Source organism: Syngnathus leptorhynchus, chromosome 22 (genome assembly GCF_054491065.1).
Source record: "Syngnathus leptorhynchus isolate UIUO chromosome 22, UIUO_Slep, whole genome shotgun sequence".
Taxonomy (NCBI): Eukaryota; Metazoa; Chordata; class Actinopteri; order Syngnathiformes; family Syngnathidae; genus Syngnathus; species Syngnathus leptorhynchus.
The window spans coordinates 5,264,349-5,285,265 of NC_141216.1; the positions used below are offsets into that span (position 1 = coordinate 5,264,349).

Genomic DNA, 20,917 nt, shown 5'->3' on the forward strand with positions numbered 1-20,917 from the left:
CTGTATCCAACCGCGGTCCTCCATCACCCCCCTCGCATATCTCCTGACCTTTTAATCCAGCCAGCGAGACTCACAATTAACACAAACACCGATAAAGGACAACTTCTAGAAGCTTTAGCACCCTGTTTTAATTGTGCACTTATCTTTTAATTGGCTGCTTGCTTACACATGCACCCAGCCACACATTCACGTGCAAGTTGACTTTGTTGCCAAGTGTATGATTTGGAGGGAAAAAAAATTAGGGAAGACAAGGCGAGCTAAAGCAGGTGACGAAACGCTGAACATCTGGTAGAAGGGAAGTGAAGACTGCATCGTCCTTTTTGAAGTGTGCAGAATAAATATTGGTGCTGATGTTGTAATCTGTTTCCCCACAGACCCTTGTTACACATACACACGCCATCCTGTAAGCCCTTCATGTGTATTCTGCGAGCCTTCTCTGGGGTCTGGGATGGAATAGCTTGAGTTGTGTTGCCTAGGGTGGGGGCTTCTGGGTGCTTTAATGTGTGCTGAGGCTTGAAATTTGGTGGGTGCATCTATTATGAGTAGACCCACTAAAATGTTCTCACAAAGCCATGCTGAAGAAAATACATGAATTCCATTTTGGGTTTATTTAGTCTATTTTAGGGGTCCTTCAAAGATGGAATCTATCATGAGTAGACCCACAGGAAGAAAAAAACTCAACCTATGTCTTTGGTCAATTTGTTATGAAGCAGCCATTTGATGGTCTTTTCAGACATTTCCAGAGATCATGGGCTCAGCGTAGAGATTAATGTTAGTGTTGACATAGCTCAGGCATGTCAGTGTGTTTGTGTTCAAAGATGGAATCTATCATGAGTAGACCCACAGGAAGAAAAAAACTCAACCTATGTCTTTGGTCAATTTGTTATGAAGCAGCCATTTGATGGTCTTTTCAGACATTTCCAGAGATCATGGGCTCAGCGTAGAGATTAATGTTAGTGTTGACATAGCTCAGGCATGTCAGTGTGTTTGTGTGTGTGAAACGGTTGGCAAGTTAAGACTCCGCTCTGGAATCGACATCCTGCCAACTGCTTGTCACTCCCGTTATGCCCCCAAACTGGCACTTTGTGGAATAAGGGGCTTGGTGTTTTGGAGTTCGGGGGGTTGCGTGTGTCAAGGAAGCTGACAAGACTGACCGGTGAAGTGACCGCCCCGTCATACATCTCCCGGCGTTCCGGTTATTTGTGCAAGCACCGCCGCCTTAGCTTTTATTCAGTGTTTTTCTGCCACTCAAGACGTAGTAGAAAGAAAAATAGGTCGACACATACAGTGACACTTTTGGCGTTTAAATTAGTGCTCATGGGGTTGCGGAAGCAGCTGGGAGTGATTCATGTGGGGATTTTCCAGTCTGTTTACTTGTTGTTGCTGTTCGTGCAGTGGCTAGTTGAAGTGGAATATAAACATAGTCTTGCTGTACTCTTGTGTTTTGACTGAAGCTTTTATACTCTGCTGGGAATGTGACATACTTGGGCTGAGACAATTTTTTTTTAAAAATGCAGTGTATCATGTTCAATATTGATGCACTAGCATCCAGCGGTCGATAATGTAGCCAGCCAAGTGTAATGGAAATTCACCTGTGGCCGGCTTAGTGAAGCAACATGTGGCTAATTGCCAAACTTTCAGATACCTTGTATAGTGAAGTCGATCTGTTGTTATTTCACCATATTTATTATAGCTAGTATTGTGACATTTTTGTTTAGTGGTGTGCCGTGAGATTGAAATATATACCTTAGCCCAATAAATGCTGGGAAATAGTGCTACGGGATATTACCCCAAATTTCTTTGCTGTCAGACCTCAGCATCGACTGACTGATATCGTAACAAAATTGGCTCTATTCATTATTAAAATTGACTTTGATGTAATGATTGTTGGAAAACGTAAGGAAACGTCTAGTTATTTAGCGTTAACGCAATGGGGGCTGACGTGCATCGAGATTTACTGCTTTCTTTGACGCTCGATTGGATTTTAACTGCCGTCGCTAGTTGCTGCCCGCCCGGCCCAAATCGAACATTAGATCTTTGTCACAGATTGAAGCTCACCCACAGACCGGACAGCGTTCCCTCCAAATCATGTCGTTTGACCCGAATCTCCCATTCCATTAGCCGGCATTCCCCACGGGGACACTAGCGCTTCCCTCAACACTTGAACTCTGACCCACAGCCAATAACAGCCAGGGAGGTTTTATAGGCACGCATGCAATTGGAGCGGTCTCGCTTTATGGAATTTCATTTTGTTCCCCGCATGCCTCTTGGCGTACGGGTAAAAATCTGTCTTGTAATAAATATATATGAAATATAGGGTTGCCATGCCAACAGAGCAGGCGTAATGGTAAATAAAAAGAACATGCTATCACCTATGATGGTTTTACCAACACTAATGGGAGGCATATTTTTCCCCACACACACAATTTCAAATAGTTGTCATGTTTCTTAACATGTCTAACACATTTTAGACGTGTCTGTTGTAAAGGGGGCATCCTCGGCTCATTAAAATGAGCCCTGCGAACCTCACCCCCTCTTGTTGGATGGCTTTTGTTACCATGACGACCAGGGGCGTAGCTAACTCAGCAGCGTGGTGTATTATGCAAATTAGCCACACTCTTGAGACCTCATTATCTGTATAGAAGCAATTAAAAAGTCATGTTTCTTTGTTTTTGTTGCAAGTGTAAGGTCACCTTTATGTTTGTTTTCTTATGTGAAGTCATTGTTAATGCTAAGTTTGGCTAGCATAGAGAACAGCGTGTCCACATGTTTTTTTATACAGGTTCCAATATAGTACTTTGTTCCGTGATTACGGCGTCAAACTTCCAATGACTCATGAATATGTCCAACTGCATCCCACTCAACTGTAGATTCATATATTAAATTGAGGAAAAACGTCCAGCATGACCATATTTCCCACACAATCAGACTTTTGTATGTTTATAAATGACATGTACACGTCAGTTAAATAACTAGCGCGTTAGGGTTCGGTGATATAGCATTAAAATACAATTGGAAAATCTAAAATATTTGTAACTAATCAAATTGTAGATTTTATTTTGTTTTTACTTTCATTGAAAAAACCAAATAGCAGTGACATTTTTCAGAATTTGTCACCGTCCACAGAAATAAACATATCCATATTTTAAAGGTCCCTTTTTTCAGCTCATGTATGTAAACAAGATCCTTAATATATGAATTTTTTAAATCTTCAATCCCAAATCTTTGGTAGCCTACTGGTATAGAGAAAAATAACTAAGGATCAGCCAGCCTTAAAACGCAACAGATATTTTGAGCCGGATCTTGCGCATGCTAATCCAAGCAATGGGAACTTGCACGGGCTGCCAGATCATGCGAATTCTCAAAGTCTCCTGCTGCGATAAAAACAATCAATCCGTTTTAGACTGAAATGAACCGCTTCAAAATTAGTCCGTTTTCACCACAAATTCCCAGATGCGAGGAGTAGCGACCTCAAATCTAAGTGAACTTGACAAGCTGAACACTTGATCGGATCAGAACAGGCACATCATTCCACGATAAATACCTGCCGATTCCTTTTTAGAACCCGATAATGAGTCTGCGTGTGATTGAAACCGGCGTCTTCAGACCCAAGACTTTGAAGCGCAAGCACATCTGAAGCACACGTTCATGCATAATCCCGTGCTACACGCATCAAACCCTAACCCGCTCTGAAAAGGAATGAGTAATGACAACTCCGATGTGAGAGCTGCTGAGGCTTAGAGGAGATATAAAAAGGCCAAGGCGGTGGAACGCAGTGGAGGAAGTTAAGGGTCCTGAAGGACCCGTGGGACCGCCTGAGACAGCGAGGGGGGAGATACGAGGCAAAACTTGAAAGCTCAGCCAAGAGCTCAAGATGCTCAAAGGTTATTGGTTGCCCCTATAACAAACCACCAATGCTTCCCCAAGACCCCTCAAGCCTTACTATCGAGAACCCCGACTGGGAAGAAAGAGAAGACGATGGGCGGGTGCATCAGCTCTCTGGCCTCTTCTCCCGAAGATGATCCAAAACTAGAGTGTAAAACTTGAGTTATTGCTCCTTCCTGGAACATTCCCGCAAGATGTTTCAAGATGCTGTAAGTCCAACAAAGAAGCTGAAGTCATGGCTCCGCGGAGTCCAGTAGAATGTCCACACAACAAATCGGAGGAAACCATGGAGACCGAACAATGGACAGGGCGTTGTCAGCAGAAGATGTTCGTTGGAAATATTTTGTATTCAGAGCTAAAACCATAAAACACTGCATTCCTTTTTTTGTTGTTGCTTTTTTGGTGGCTTTTTATATCCAATTCAACTTCAGAATGTCAATATTGTCATATTCAAAGTGCCTCAATTTATTATGGAGTTACGTTAGTTTTGTTGCCGTGGCAACACATTACTTTTTTGGGACAAAATTCCACTGACCCCCCCCCTTGGAAATGGGTTTCACTAAATGCCCGCCCCCCTCATTTCTACTTTGTCACTACTTTAGTAACAAAATTATATTGCTATTGGCTGGCAACCATTCTAGGTCTTCTTTGATCAAAACCTTCCTGCTATGAAAATGTTACAGAAGAAAAAGAATGCAGGGTCCAACTGTGGTTCTTATGAAGCTCTTTTATAACTATTAACTGTGCGATGACATTGCTGGATATTCGGATTGATTTACCTCCTCAGGGGATCACTTGGCCTGGACCAAAGATTCATTGGGGGCCCTTAATGGCTCCTCCTGCCTAGGCAGTGCTTCAAAGCCAAGATCCAACGACTCCATACTTCATATCTTTGCAGTAATACTCTTATTTATGAGCGCGCTGCCGAAAGCCGTAGAATTAGACGGATCGGAGACCTCGTTTCTCAAGACCTATGGAAAGAAAAAAAATCAATAAAGTACAAAACTATAAAGTAAAAGTATGAGGAAAGTTCCAAAGCAGGACTTCATGAAAGGCAAGAGGAACCAAGAACACCTCAAAATAACAAAAATTCTACCTCCGTGATAGAAAATCAAAAACAAATGCTTGTGTCTCGAGAGTGCCTGACCTCCCATCATGTGTGAAATATAACAACCGAGTATATCCTTACTTAGCTGCTTTTCTGAAATTGTGTACGCAAACATGTCATCAAAGGTAGAAAGTTGCCAGCACTGCAGATTTTTTAAATTCCTTCTATTTTTACTTTTATTAAAACTCCTTGTAGCTCTTTTAAATTGTGGAAAAATAACAGCACAATATGTCCCCTTGTACTATTCAGAAAGGGTTGCGTGACTCTGACCAGACCCGGAAAGTAAAGTCGTCATTTGTCATCGGTTTGTCCGCAACACCGGTGTGATTAAGGCGGGATGTGCCCATGTGGTCCCATTCGTCGTACTCCAATAATGTGAAAAAATGTAGAGCGTAAAAGCAAAACGTCAGAAAACGTCCTATAGATACCTGAAAAATCTGTTGCACAGTTATAAACTTTTTTTACTTCTCAGCCCTTTCCGATTGTAATGTTGCTTGCTACTGCTGGGCTGCTGCGATCCCATCAAGCGAAAGCTGCCAATTCAGTTAGCAGGAAGCAGCGGTGGCGGATATGAGCCAAGGTTATGAACCGGAGGGCATCAGCGCTCGTGATAACGTCCTGTTGTTGTTGTTATTGTGTGTGTCCTTGGCTGAGTGGGGAGGAGTGCAATGAGCTCTCCATTGATGTTTGTTCATAGGGAGAAAGAACAGTACCATGAAAGAAAGAGAAGACAGATGAGGTTCCTGTTTTTTTGTTTGTTTATGTTCGAGGTTTCATCGTGATCAAACTTCAACATCTAAGGTCCAAATCCAGTACATTTCAGATCAGAACACGCCGTCCTTGACATTCACATTGCCAACTGCTAGCCAATCATAAAATGAAGCCTTGGAGCTTTTTGAAAGCTTTTCTGAACACGTCAATTAGTCCGTAAACTAATACTCTAAATGAAATGTCTATTTGGTATGTTTTTGTGCTGCATGAATCAGGGGGGAGATGAGCAACCGCTAATCGGCCCAGAGGCTGCATACTCCCCCTCAGGCAAACAGGATGCAACAAGTCAGAGGAATCAGTATGGGGAGGGGGGGGGGGACTACGGTGGATACTCAGACAGCCAGAGGCATGAGAATAAACCCAAAGCAGATGTAGTGCATGTACAACATGTGTGTTAACATCAAGCAGGACGGTGAATAAGCGGTTTCTGTTAAATGCGCAATGCACACGCGCCTAATCTGCTGCTACTAACCCAAACTGCGTCCAAAGGGTTCTCTTTCGTTGTATGTACGTACTTGTAGAGGGTTTTACGGCAATGTTGAAAATGTTTGCGTGCGAAAAAGAGCAAATGTGCGCACTGTGTACATTTAGTGCTGATTCTACGTAAATGAATTAATCGAGCTGTGGTGTCACATTTGTGTTTGGCGTTTCCAAGCAGACCCCACCCTTATTTCTTCTTCAAGTTCCACCCTAATGGTACTAATGAGCATGTGAAATAGTTGGAAATGTGACACGAGAAAGCAGAAAAGGAATGACGGAGCCAAACGTCGGGCCAAAAAGAGACCAGGGAGCAATTTACTGTATTTCTTCTCCCTTGAGAAATTACAAGCCTGAGTCCTAATGTCTCCGAGCCAGGGACTTGGTTCTGCCCCCAGACGGCGTGATTTTTGGGCACAGGGATTGAAATAATTTTTTTTGTTGTTTAATTCAAAGCGACAGCCAAAACCTTTGGCTCCTCAGCCTTAAAATTGTGAAAGTAAACCGATGCAGTGGAAATATGTTTCATGGCGTGGGGCTTTGTTTTATCAGTATCATATTTGGAGAAGCATCCCAGGGTGCCTCTGCACCACCGCCCTGACCCCCTTTTCATTATTTAGTTTACATGGTTTGCCAAAGACGGAATGAAATAGTCGACATTTGCTGGTTAACCATAGAAAAGTGCCAAATTCCATCTTATAAATGCCACTAGAGTCCAAAAATGAATCTAATTATCTAATGTGCTGTCATCAGCTCTGTTGGGAAGACATCAGGTTACTTTACAGGAAGATGGGTAGATGGACAGATAGACTTTCTCTTTTTTTCCTGCAAGAAGTAAACTAAAATAAGAGGACAGTCTGGCGCTGAAGCCATACCACAAATGCGCCGATGGCTCACAATATCGTGTTTGAGGTTAGCAAATGATGTTGTGCGCTTTCAGACATGGTTTCTGTCATTTCGCACATTTCAATGCTGATGGCGGCCAGATGAGTCGTCGGCGGCTGGAGGAAAAAGTTTAGATTTGGGAATGAGGACAAAACCGCAACATGTTAAGAAGGATTCCTAAGGGATTACCGATGTGGGTGTTTTCTGGTTTTTGCCGACGCCGTAGTGCAGATTTAAGATGGGAACTGCAGCCACTGGGTGAGGTCCCCCCTGCCCCCTCTCCTTGTATCTCTGACCACTTGGCACACTTTTTCCTTCAGAAAGAAATTGTTCATCACAAGGTTGAAGCAGATGAAATGCTTGTCGGGGGGCTGCCACAGCAAGCTGTTGGCCTGAGATGTCGACCATTATCCGCATGGCCATCTTGTTCAAAGGTGGGCCAAGACCCCTCTGGACGAACACCATATGTCCCCCACCCCTTGCCCTGCACTTGAGCCAAGGCACACATGACATCCTCATTGTCACGCCCTCATTTTCCAAAATGTCAACTATGCTTCTGAAGCTCAATTGAACCTGCCTCAACGTTCATGCATTCATCAGTTGATTCCTTTGGTTGGTCTCTTAACCCATGTGAAAATTTATGAAGTTTTGGTTGGTTAGTAGAATGGTTCGTCCATCCAATTGGTTTATTGGTCAGTTGGTTCCTGGATTCAGTTTGGTTAGTTGGTCCCTTTGGTGTTCGCTGGTTTTCCCATGTATCCGTCCATTGGTAAATATCAGTGAGATTTATGTATGGAAGTCAGTTACTAATATAATCATACATTAGTTTGTCCATAATGAAATAGTCATCCAGCTCCAGATAATTTTTTTAAGTAGACTATATGTCGTTTCATTTGGCCAGTAATAGGGAGCCAACACCTAATGTTGGAATATTACAGTAAGTAGTCTGTAATTGGTTATTAAAGATTTAGTTCTGTTGTATTTCTGTCTGCTTTGCATTAGTCTCCCCCCCCCACGCTGCTCCATGTTAGTTCCAGAGCTACAACCGGGGTGTTACCACAGTGTGCATGTCGATGGCCGCACGAGTGTGTTTCCGTGCGTCTGTCTCTCGCCACCAGACAGAACCTCACCTTGGCGGTTGGCAGAGAACTGCCATCAGAAGAAAACTGCAGTTTAGTCATGATCAAACAACCCCGCTGCCTATTATATGTAAAGCATGACAAATATACTCTCCAGTTAATAGCAGTGATTCTTTGCCCCACTCTACTTCATTATAACAGCAAGAGGTGCGTTTGTCTTGCTTTTGCCCGCCAAAGAGACTCCAAGTACAACAAACAGCTCTGACAAAAGGGCCGCTTGGAAAATAAAGACTAATGAGTAACTGCAAGTCAAACAGCGCAGCAACGCGCCGCTTGTTTGCCTTGTGGCGCTCGCACATGTCAACACGCTTTCATTAGACTACGAGGGACCATTCGTCACTGCCACAACAAACAGTGTTGTGGCAATATTTGATATATTAATGCCATAAACACTGGGGAAACACCAAGACTTTTATTCTGGCAAGAGAGAGGGGAAATTGCATAGAGCAGGAATGCTAACAGAGAGGCGCTAATTTCCAAAAAGCAGTCTTTGCCAATTTTAACATTTGAGAGAGAAAGCCCACCCAGCAAGGAACAAGCAAGTTTAATTCTTGCAATTAAAAAATGTGTATGACAAGAAACAAGTCCAATCTCAGAATCAGTCACACTGACTTTGGACAGAAAAGCAGTGATTTTCCCGACATACATATGTGATCCCATGCTAAAAATATTTTGGCCTTACCTCACTTGTTAAATTTAACATGTGCAAAAAAACATATGGATGTATGGAGCAACCAAAATGTGCAGTTTGACGGCTCAATTTATGATACTAAATCAGAATCAGAATCATCTTTACTGGCCAAGTATGTTAAAAGACGTAAGGAATTTGTCTGGAGTTGGAGCCGATCTGCGTGACTTTATTAAGACTTCTATGTGCATGTTTTGACAAAAGGGTAAATAAAAAAATCATAATTTGAAAGACATATTGCCCAACCCTCTATTAAGCATATGTTGTTTGAACGCTACCGCCTCTAAATTCTCCACCAGCTACTTTTAGGTGCTCTGCCTCGAAGGTTTGCAATTTTCCTCGCGGTCAATCAGTGATTGCGACGGTCTGGCGTCCGCCACCCATTTTCGGCTGCACAAAGTCGACCACCGTGTCGTTTCATTAACGAGTGCTTGGTTTTAAGCAGCCTATTTCCATCTGCAAACGACATCAAACATGGCCACAGTTGTACATTTACTCATGTGCGAAGGGGCAACTGGCTCCAGAGATTCGCAAGGTGAACGGAAATTTTAGCCACAATTGATGCCGAAGCATGAACATAAGTCTATGTACATTAGGAGCACTTGGTAGTTGACAAAAAACATCGTCCAGACATTTGCATCATGCACCATTTTGACTCACCACCTGCCCGCTACAATCAGCTACAAAATTGAGTTCTAAACCAAATGTCCAGTTTAGAAAATCCTACTAATTAAAAAATAAAAAAAAATAAAAAACATGCTCAAGGTACTAATCCCCCATCATACAAAAACATCTGGCCTTTTTTTTCACACGTTTGCATCATGTGAAATGTCGACTGTAGCGGAATGATTTCACGGGATGTCACGCTAAGAAAAGCGAGCGACGATAAATCAGTCGCGGTGGCGGCGGCAGAAATGCGGCCGCCGCTGACAAACTGCCGAGATGTCAATCACTCGGCGGACAACCATTTCGACGCATTTAACACGGCCTCTTAAAATCGGGTCTGAAGGGATACGTTGGAATGCTGGGAGAACACAAAAAAAAGAATGAAAGGACGCCTCATCTTCATTGGAGGTGGGGCGAGGGTCTCTCATCTCTGCGTGCACAAAGACATGTTTGTAACCCGGTGTCCATCATTGCAGAACAGCACCTTAACACCGCAACTGATCCAACACCCCTTCCCCCAAACTAGAACTAGAAGGAATTAAAATAAGCAGCGTCAAAGAGGCATGATCCTTGGTGGTCTTACAATTGTTCAAAATAAATGATATATTTCACCAAGGGTCCTAAATATGCTTAGATCTGCAACCTCCTTTCTCTTCGGTGACGCGTCGCCCAGGCGGCTCGCCAAAGGGGGCCTCGTGAAAGGGCTCCCTGAAAAGGAACCGCCAGTCCAGGCCCGGCAAGATTTAAGGGGGAATGAGTTGAGGGGGTCGGCACGGTCAGCCGGAGCATAAATGCCTGGCATTGTCTCTTGTGAGGAGATGCTCTCAGCGGGGAGTCCATATAAACCCCGACGGCAACACTAACACTTGCATCTCCAGGGGCTTCCTGGGGGGACACCCCAAGACCCTCTGCCTGGGAGAAACAGCTGAGGGGACCCCCTCACCCCATGTCTGCTTTTCTGCTCGTCTGCTAGGTTTATCATCCCGGGACATATGTATAGGGAGGTCACCTCGTGAAATGCCGACCCCCACCAAAACACCAAAACCCAAAATGACACAGAAAACTCTTTGTGGCAAACTGGCCAAAGCTTTTAATTCCTCCGATGGAAACAATCGGCGTGCATGCCTTTACCGATACGAGTCTATATGGCGAAGGTTGAGAATGGGGGGCGACGTCTCACCAAGTCTTTTGTGGAGCCTTCCCGCCTGCCTCGTCTCCGAGCCGTGAGATGGGCAAACATGAAATCCGAGTGGAAAAGGCCACAAAGGCTTGCGGGAGGATGACTAGAGAAGGAGCGCTGGGGGGGAAGGAGGGCGGTTTGTCCCTGCACCCCAGGCACTAGAAAGTAGCAAAACCCCACCGATTCATGTGAAAGGAGTCCTTATGAGGACCTGGCTGTTATTCCACAGCCGGATTAAGAGGCTGCCAGCTCCTGTATGGCCCTGTCCTCCTTTTTTATCTCTCACTCTCATTGGACCAACATTCTTGTGTCCATCTTGTGTCCTGACAAATTCAGACCAGCCGTATTTGATACTGCAGTTCAGGGTCGGTACTTCTCAGTATCTGATCTCCAAGATTCATTTTTACATCAGGTTAGGATTTCTTGCTAGGGTTTGGGTTTCAAATTAGGGTTCCAAGAAAGAATTAGGGTATCTCTGTACATAGTTGGACGACAACATCAAAAGGAGTGACGTGATTATTCCAATGTTTGATTAAGTTGTCATGAGGATACAAAATGGCGATGCTTCACAAAATCACAGACTAGTTTTCTTTGTCTCACTTCATCTCTGGAAGTCCCAACAAGAGCCTTCAAGTAGCATTGCGCCCTTTAGCCGCCTCTTCCTCATTTGAATCCACGTGAAATCACAAAAGCATCCTTAATGAAAGTTCTCTTCTGTCATCTGTTTTGTCTCTCTGGCAAACTCAAAGCGACCAATCTCCTGGAAGCAAGAGGCGAGGCAAGAAGAATTCGGCTAAGCTCGGGACCCCGCGCGGATGTCAAGCCCCCCCTCCCCTCGCTCCCCTCTGCCCTGTCGCTGGCTAACTTCTCATTCAGGAAGATTTACAGTAATCTGTCTGATCAAAGACAGCATTGCAATCCCATTCCGCTAATCCGCTTTGATGGCGACTCGCGCGCATGTAATAACGCCAACATGGTCTTTTTTTTTTTTTTATCCCGTTTGTCAGAATCCTTTACTGGATAACAGTCAAATATTAAACCATGTTAGCCTTTGATTACCCCAATTAAGAACATAACTAACGTAACAAGACGGTGTTGGGCTGTCACATTTGGGTTTCAGTACAGTTCAAGTTCAATAACAAGGTTAGTATTTCAAATTAGCCTTCCAAATTGAGTTTTCAAGTCAGCATGGTATTCAATTTGTGGTTTAGAGTAATGTGTAGAGTTGGAAATTAGGAGTTCCAGACAGGGTTAGAAATGTAACCAGGGTTGCAGGGTTCTATTTAGATTTGCATTTATTTCTTCATTTTGTGTATATTTTCTTACATTTCATGTGTCCTGCCTTTTATTTTTTGGTGGATCACTTTCATTCATACTGATTGTCATCCGGTTAAAGTGTAGCTGCTCCCTTGATGCTTATAAATAATCTGTATGCATTTTATATTTTGGGATCAAATTTTCAAGCAGTTGCAAAAATCTTCCAACACTCGCATGCATGTGTATAAATAATGTGCCCGTGTGGAGAGAAGTGTGTGTGTGTGTGTGTGTGTGTGTGTGTGTGTGTGTGTGTGTGTGTGTGTGTGTGTGTGTGTGTGTGTGTGTGTGTGTGTGTGTGTGTGTGTGTGTGTGTGTGTGTGTGTGTCGCTTGATCATGTAGGCAAACAGGTCGGAATCGTGTGGTGTATGCAACCCCTAGTGGTGACTGCGAGGGTTGCGCCATAGTAATCAAAAGTGTCTGAAATATAAAATAGTTTAACAAATGTACAGGACTGTCTATAATATAAAGACTATCTATTTGTAATTCTGTGAACAATTTAGAACAGGAGTCTCAAAGTCAATATATGTGAGGGGGCCAATGGAGATAGTTTTTGTGAAATATATCAGAACAATCTCAAGAAAAAAAACATGGCATCCAATTGGGACACTTTCTACCAATCACATTTATTTCTATATACAGTTGCCACCTAATGTTCATGATGTCACACCTGAATATTTCTCACACACTATATCCTGTCCAAGTCAGAAGGTCGCCGTCACAAACACGTAACATTGTGAGCTCAGGGTTTCGGAACGCCACCGGCACGATAACCTTACCCCACTAACACCCCTGCAGGGCCCATCGTAATCGCCGTCCCTGCTCGTTATCCCGCCCGTGACGGCCTCGCAGATGCTCCTCAAGGAGCTTTTGTGGATTTAATTTGAGGTGCACGTCATTCAGGGAGACATCGGACACCGCCGGGCTTATCTCCAACGCAACCCAGTTGATAACGGCCTTTGGCTGCATGGTTGAGACCGTGTGGAGATTTCCATTTTGGGGCATTCAAATGAACACCTTGTGAGCTACTAAGCTAGCAATGACTTAGAAGAGGAAGAGTCTATCTTTCCCCACTGTAGGGTGAACACCTCAGGAATGAAGAAGTCCATCTTGTCTTCAATTTGATAAACTTTTTGTGCTGTTCTCCTTTCAAGTAGCTAAAGGCGAACTAATATATACGTATGGAATCTTGTTTTCTACCAGTACCAAGAAATGCGAGCCTGATGAGTTAGTGCATTCCGCATACGACATCGCCAATCGGCAATGGCGAACGCGCCTCATTTCAAAACGGGGAAACGGTTGTCTTCTCCTGACAGCGTCCGGCAAGCTGTGGCGGCGAGATAAGCACGGCTGGCATTTTTCATGGCGACGGCGGCGTCCCCGACTTGGCCCATTATCATGAGAAAGAGGCGGTGAATTAGCCCGGAACGCTGATTCATGTTCAAAATTGGGATTAGCAATCCGGGCCAGTCAAATCCCTTCAAACGCAAGCGAACAAAACGACAAAAGATAACAAGCGAGCGCCCGGGCGGACGAGGCGATTTTTATTTATTGTCATAACACAATGATCGTCATTTTAAAATTGTTCTAAAGACACTCATCTCATGGTTTCAAATCTTTTTCTTGCATGTCACAGAAAACTGTGAATCACTTGGATTTCTATCAAATAACCTCCACGTTTTGAAATGCATATTATTTTCAAAGACAAACTTGACTCGGTAACTTTTTCAACCACATGTTGTGACGAGTTTAACGACGTAAATGCACACCCCGAAAGGGTTTTAATTCCGACGGATGAAAGCCGAGTAGCAAAAAAAACAAAAAAAAAAACAGACGCCGTCGTATCGTCGAGAGGAGAATCGAGTGAAGTCGTGCGGTTCCTCATTAAGCTTGGAGAAGCTTAGCTGCTGTCTGCCACTCCCGCCAAATGAACACTTTCACCACATAGGCCCCCACACAAACGCAAACCACGCACACTTACCTTATCATTGAGTGCCAGTGCTTATTACTCAGCGCCTGTCTGTGCTGATTAAAGGAGGGAACACACACCGGGATGTGAGTCACGAGAGAGAGGGTATGCTGGCGCTGCAAGTTATTCTCTATTTGCACCATCACCCTGCTTAGGCAATATACAGTCCAATAAATTGACTGGCTCAAAATTGAACTTTGATGAGTCAATAAAATTAAATCAAACAAGATGGGTAAGGTTAAAAAAATTAGGGCCCTCTTGAAATCTATTATTATTATTATTGTCGAACCCACCTCATGCTCAACGTCATCTGGAAAGGAGAGATCATTTTTTATTCATAAGACGACGCTAATTAATTACGTTATTTAACCCGCTGTAATTAAGAAGTGGCGTTTGGGTTGGATTTCAATCTGTGATTGATTAATCCAACAGAGTTCAAGGGAAAATCTGGAGATTGAAGTACCTATGCAAATTGTGATCTCATGACAAATTATATATATTGTGCAGATATAATTGAAGGCAAGGCGTAGTGTTACACAATGAACATAGAGTTGGGACAAAAGACAACCTTACGTCTTTTATACGCACTTTAAAATACTTAAACGAATGCACGCTACTATGTATATGTATACCACCCGGTTGCTCGCTGAACTGAAGTTGTAAGTCAAATCCTGCGTAACGCTCCCCGGTCCTCATTTGCCCTCCGCCCGACACGATCCATCACTCGTTGCACAAAAGAACAAAGGGGGAGGGGCTGTACCGCCAAAGGCGAGCCCCTCTTCAGGGGCGGGGTGAGGTGTTACGGTGCAACTCCTCCATTCTCAGCTTTCCACAGAAGGGTTAATGACGGCGTGAATGAGTTGCTATTGTCGCGCAGGAGATAGGGCGTCCATTGTGGCAGCTGGACAATGAGCTGGTCCTTTCAAAAGTTTAGGGTTTTACCTCTTACAGCTCAAAAGGAACCGAGCGGCTTGTTTTTTAGCTTTGTTTTTTTTTTTTTTTTCATGTGCAATGGGCTGTGCAAGGGCTTCAGGTTTGTTCAATGGCCACCTTTGATTGGGGGAGGGGGGAGGCCGGGAGTGTGCATCCGGGCATCAATCTTTAACCTCCAAAAAAGCCAGGCTGCTGTTCGTAATGTACCCAAGTGCAGCTTTTGCATACTCATGCTAACTAATTAACCTCCTAACAGACCAGAGTAGTTTTGCACAACCTTTTAAATCATTAACATTTATTAGTGTGAAGGCGAAGGCCTTCACACTATTGTTATTCTACTTTATTTTTCTTCTTCTTATTATTATCCTACTTTATTCCTCCCACTTTTTTGACACCTAACTACTCCCACATGCTTTAACCGATTCACTCCATTCCAACTTTCACACGTTCCAAAAATTCACGGCATGACTGCTAGTATTTTATTTGTTCATAACATTTACCGTTTTTGCATAATTAGCAAATTTGTGCCTTAAAATCCCCCATTCATTCTTAATGGCGCATTAGACACGAGCGACGTTCAAGTTCGAATTTTGTCATCTGACAACTTTTTATGATTTCTTTCCTTAACTCATTTATTTAACTCTTTTATTTTTTATTTATTTATATTTCATTCATTCATTTAGTTATTCATTTAATTTTAAGTTAAAAACATCATTTTACCGTTTTAACGGCATTCACCATTTCTATTTCTTGTTTAATACCATCATTTCACCGCACTAACAGTAAGTCGCTGTTTAGCTCAGTAAGAATACAATGGCGTTTGGAACACGAGCCACGAGGGAGTTCGATCCCGGTTGGCGATAATTTTTTTATTCTTTAATTTTTCATTCATTCAATTTTAACACATTTTAATAATTATTTTCATCATCATCATCAATGCCGTGCCATTTTTATTTTATTTAATCATCAATTTACCATTTTTATGTCATTTAATCATCATTTCGAGTCCCACAATAGTGTAAAGTGCCTTCGCCTTCACACGCAATTTCTCCAGAAATTGCCAATTCTAGTTTGCAATATATAATTTATTTCTAATTTATTCAACCTTTAATTAGCCAAGGGGCAAAACTCTTTTTTAAAAAATGTTTTACAAGTGTCCTAGTTTGTAATAAATTAACCACTTCATATATCAAAATTATACTTAACTCTAATAAGGAATACAAAAAAAGCAGATTTGCCTCATGCCCCTTTAGTTGTCAGTTGGTCTCAAAATGTGTCAAATATTCGTCACCGCTTCAGCCCTATGGTAGGATAAAATAAAGCAAAGTATGCCCCAAAAACGCAGCTATGTGTGGCCTCATTGGATTTTTACGACTCGTCCCCCGCTTTCCTGCTGACACGGCGTCTACAATCCTGCCATTTCGTTTCAAAAAAGTGCAAATTGTCCCTGCCGTTTTATGGCCCTGCTGAGTTTGGGTGCATTTATTTTTTTAATGAGTAAAGAGTAACACTTAATTTGAAATTAATTAAAGTGATTTACACTGTTTTCAATTCAAGAGAAATAGAATATCCGTCGTATCAGTTTCACCCTGTAGTATTCCAAATAAAATATTTTACTTTTGGCCTGGTCATCCACTTTCAACGGCACTTGAGCCTCTTCCAAAGACAATGGGATTATTTCGAAGCTTCCAGTGTCACCAGCAGGTCGCTTTTAATACCCAAGCAGCTTTGTGGTTCCCATTCTGCCGGCGTTACACGCTCTAATTGTGGCTCAAGCTTTCGACTTTACAGTGAAAGTTTACTATCAATAGAGAGTTGCCCCCCGCCCCCCTTTCCGCCGCCCCCTTGTGCAGCAAAGACAATGTGTTTTTACAGCACCTCATTAATGACAGCATGATGGCACTTTGAAAGGAAAACGGTTCCTTCTGGAAAGTTGCTTCATTCGGAGGCAATTGCTGGGGATTAAGGCACTTGTGGCCTTTGTAGACCAACACCTCCTTCTCCTTTTTTTCCTTCTTCTTACTAGCATTAGCATCCAAATGTCCCGAGTGATTTAAAGAGCTTGACGGGAGAAATAAAGTCCAATTTGCATTTGACTTGCTCTTAAATGCGGCGGGCAGGCAGCGCCAAGCTTGAAAAGATACATCTGTTTTCGTCTTTAAATGTTAAGTGAGAGCAAACGTGTTGGCTGTTAAAGTTGTCCATCTATAAACATACATTAATAAATAACTTTATACCGATTGTTTGTGCCAAAATTGCCATTGTTGGAAAACTGTCCATTTAGGAGCAGCAAATCACGGTTTAGATTTTCTACAAGGTTTTGTACAATCTTTTTTGTAAAATATGCCCGTTGGACCGATTCAATAATTTGGAGCATTGAATATTGTCTTGATTTGATGTAGGTTTTTTTTATTATATTTTGTTGTTGTTGTGATACACACAGGAGACACATTTGTCTGGATTGTGTCCACACAGTTATGGTTTATTTGGGGACCAGGTTTTGCGGTTCAGAGTATGGAGACCTTCCCATTGTGTCTTGTCATGGGGGTCATGGCTAGTGGAAACAAAGCCCAGTTGGTATTTTCTGCCAGATGATGACGGAACAGAACAGGAACTGCTGCTACACCGCTCCACCTGCCGCCCCCACAGCTCCGCCCCGGGGGTGCCCAGGAGCACCCGCTGGGCGGCGTCACGGCAACCAAAAGTACTCCCTCGCCGACTTGCGCCAAGCTGTTACATGTCAGCACATCTTGGCGGCTCCATTAGCATATAAAGAGAAGAGCGCTAGCAGCATCTGAGACCGTAGTGCACCCCTGAGATCCTCCAAAATGACTCCCAGGCACCTTGCAGTAGTCCCTGGACAGCAGCGCAGTCATCAAAGTCTCCTCCTCCGCCTGGCAGCTGTACACAGTTCTGGCAAGCTTATAGTCCAACAACATTCACTGGAGGTCCAAAGGTCAAACAGTAGGTTGTCAGTGGATCAATTCAGTTCCGTTAATGAAAGCAGACATCATTAAAAGTTAGTTTCCAAGAACCTTATTGACGTATGCCGATTGTGGGATGGTACTTTGAGGTACTAGTTGTAGTCAGCTGCATTTGTTATTGGCGAAACTACAAATAACAAAAATAACCAAGTTAGCGTTTCCTGGTTGCTGTGCTTTGGCAATACCACTATCTCTTCTTTTGCCTGTCCGACGTTGACCAATTACGCCTTTATTGACCGCCCGATGGCATCTTTTGTCTCGCTTTGGGCTTCTAATGATTTTTTAAATTAGAAGAAGATAGAACAATGCAGCCACGCTTACTTGCAAATGAGGTACAGATACGACGTCCGGCTGCGTCCACGTTGATTGCGCCCTAGGCTAACGACGCTAATCTGTTATTGACCAGAACTTGTTTGAGTCTCAGTGCCCGTTTATCCTGCCGAACCTTGATTAGCTCCGCCTGCTTTTGGACGCTGCAGTCTTAATTTACTAGAACGCGAGCTGTGCAAATTTAGACAGTTTCAAGTCCGATGTGTTTTGGCCCATTTATAGTGTGTGTAATTCAGTATTTAATCCTTTGGAGAACTCCTAAAATGGACCAATGGTCGCATTGGACAAAAGTAATTCAGGTAAATAACAACAACGAAAAACTGGATTAAAATTGTTTTAATCGTTTTCGTGATGTAATTACAATAATCTAATTATTTAAGATAAAATATAGAGCGATAATTGAAACTGATGGTGGAAATGTTTTCGTTCAGATATGTTTGACTCAAAGCGCTTCAATTGTTAGCGTTGTCTTTGTGTCGCAGACGATTTACTTGAACCGCAAGTGTTGGAATGCAAAAGTAACACTTGTAAAATCACAGCTCGAGAGTAGGAAGTTTCCAGATGTTTTAGCACTTGTCAGGTCCACTTTTCCACCACCCCAGGTGGTGTCCAGATGCGGGGTTAAGCCATCTCGACTCGAGGTGACTTACGACGCATCGTAAAAAAAAAAAAAAATGAAGGAAGAAGAAAAACACCTCGCAGAAGGAGTCCAATAAGATGGACTTCCTGTCAGCGTCGCACTAATGTTGTGGCAGCTCATTGCGGAGGGAGTTGACACATTAGCCCGACGGGAGGTGGGGTCAGGGTACGGGGTGTCGCCACGCGTTCTGTTCTGGATCAGCGAGAGCGCAAAGTGGCAGCTCGGGGTCACTCAAGGCCTTTGACTTATTGCCAGCTGCCAAGAGCAGCAAAATAGCGGCAAATTTCCTCCTCCAAATTTACAATATATTGTAACTTTGTGGCACCACTAGGTTGGATTTTTCCACCAGATCCAGCAGATGGCACTGTGGTAAAAAAGCAATTTTCGGTTTGATACAGCAGCATGTTTTTCCCAAATGTAACAGAGGCTTCCAAGGGTGTCCACTCTTGACACGCCTAATAGAAGTAACGTCTCTCTAATGGACTGGGGGGCCGACTATATTAGGTTGCCTCAGGAGCCCCCCCCCCCCCTTGCCTCCCACCTCCCTTTCTTTAAACACCAGCCATAAAAGTCCCTGAACCGTATAGGAATATGTTGACCACATGGCCTTTCAGTGTGTGCGTGTGATTTACTGCAGTGAGTGCAACAGTGTTTTTAAGGCGGCAAGCTAAGTGGCTAAGGTCTTCCCCGAAGGACTGCCATTGAGATGACAAACAATGCACTTTTTCTTTTCTTTTAATTAAAACAGTAAATGCTCATCAAGGCAGTTAAGCATGCTGTGCGCTTTGAAGCCAGCAACTTTCGAGATGATTCCTCGCTTGAAATCGTGCAGTGCTGCTAAATAAATGAGAGACAGAGCACACTGAAAAACAATTAGAGTAAGCCCTTTAACCAACTCGCGCTCATATACTTTGAACAGGAACGGAAAAACAACCTCAAGAAATACTGCTTCATCATCGTCTAATCGTATCACAATGTCATTTATTTTTTTTCCCACATCGTCTCAAGCTCGACACTGCCAAAAGTTCTTTGATGCGCTCATGTTGATGGATGATGGCGTGGGGCTCGACCTTGGAAGGCCCGTCGGCATGGAAGTCATGAGAAGTGTCAGCTGTGCGCGGTAAATGAGTTTGTCATTAGGGAGGGAAGTTTGGCCCTTTCTGACGTGTGCTAATGCTAACGTGCTAAAGGCAAAAATGAGCTCGCATTACACAAATGAGCCGCGCCTGGAGGCTCTTACAGCGCCGGCGATGGCAAGCAGATGGCGGTGAGACCCCCGACCCTTTAATATCGTGTGCCATTTGCATTTCATGAGCCTTAATTGAGTCTGCTGACCGCACCCCCTACCTCTCAAAGACCCCCACGCACAGGCGGAGCTAATTTTGCATCACGGTGTACCACCAAGCATTGATAGATGATGGTGCACCTTCTGGTTGGAGAATGCAAATTGAATATTTGACAAAATTCCAGAAATTGCGTGCCATTGTACTATTTTACATTTCTTTACATTTGCATTTTTTACATTTCTTTACAACTTGCTCATAACAAAATATTGTAATAAAAAAATAATAATTCGTACATTTTAAAGATGATGGTTTAAAAAAAGAAATCCCAGCTATTTTACTTGGAATCTCACTTTGTCTTTAATTACCAAATCCCCTTTTCCGGCCTTTAATCACTATCATTATTAATGATCAGCCATGACCATGACACTGGTGCCAAATGACACATGAGTAACTAATGGCGGCTAAGGCGGACCAGTCGCACATCCAGACCAGACGAATCAATCATAAGTCGAGTTAATGTTTCGGAGACAATGGAGTGAGCCAGAAAATGCTTGCATGACCCAGGGGACTGACTCCTCATCCTCCCAAGGCATGTGAATTGAGCTGCAATGCCGGCATTTCCCCACACGAGGGCAGTGCGCCGTATACATATTGTGTTGTG

The 20,917-nt window shown here is 43.3% G+C and overlaps 1 protein-coding gene across 2 annotated transcripts in view; it reads left to right on the forward strand.

Annotated features, from left to right (window-relative positions):
- polr3a (polymerase (RNA) III (DNA directed) polypeptide A) overlaps positions 1–20,917 on the forward strand; it is a 64,098-nt gene that overhangs the window by 15,106 nt on the left and 28,075 nt on the right. The gene's annotated exons all lie outside the window — the stretch shown is intronic.